The following is a 273-nucleotide window of genomic DNA, read 5'->3' as shown; positions in this document are numbered from 1 at the left end:
GCCGTGGGAGCTGGGAGGGCAGGTCCCATCCTTGCTGGGAGCTCCGCAGGGTGCGATCCTGCGCAGCACGGGGCTCCGGCGCGTCCCTCTGAGGTCTGGAAGATGGGGTGCTGGCAGAGGGGCTTTACTTGCCTCTTTTCCAGCTGCCACTGCAAGGCAGGTGTGCGTTTAGTGATGCTGACAGCTCGGCCAGGTCTCAGCGGGAGTTGGGTACCTGTCCTGGGCAGGGGGGGCTCGCTGGCGGGCAGGTCCCCCACGGCGGGACACCCTCCT

The sequence above is a fragment of the Fulmarus glacialis genome, unplaced genomic scaffold, assembly GCF_000690835.1.
Source record: "Fulmarus glacialis isolate BGI_N327 unplaced genomic scaffold, ASM69083v1 scaffold36609, whole genome shotgun sequence".
In the NCBI taxonomy this organism is placed as follows: domain Eukaryota; kingdom Metazoa; phylum Chordata; class Aves; order Procellariiformes; family Procellariidae; genus Fulmarus; species Fulmarus glacialis.
Note: the sequence above shows the minus strand (reverse complement) of the source record.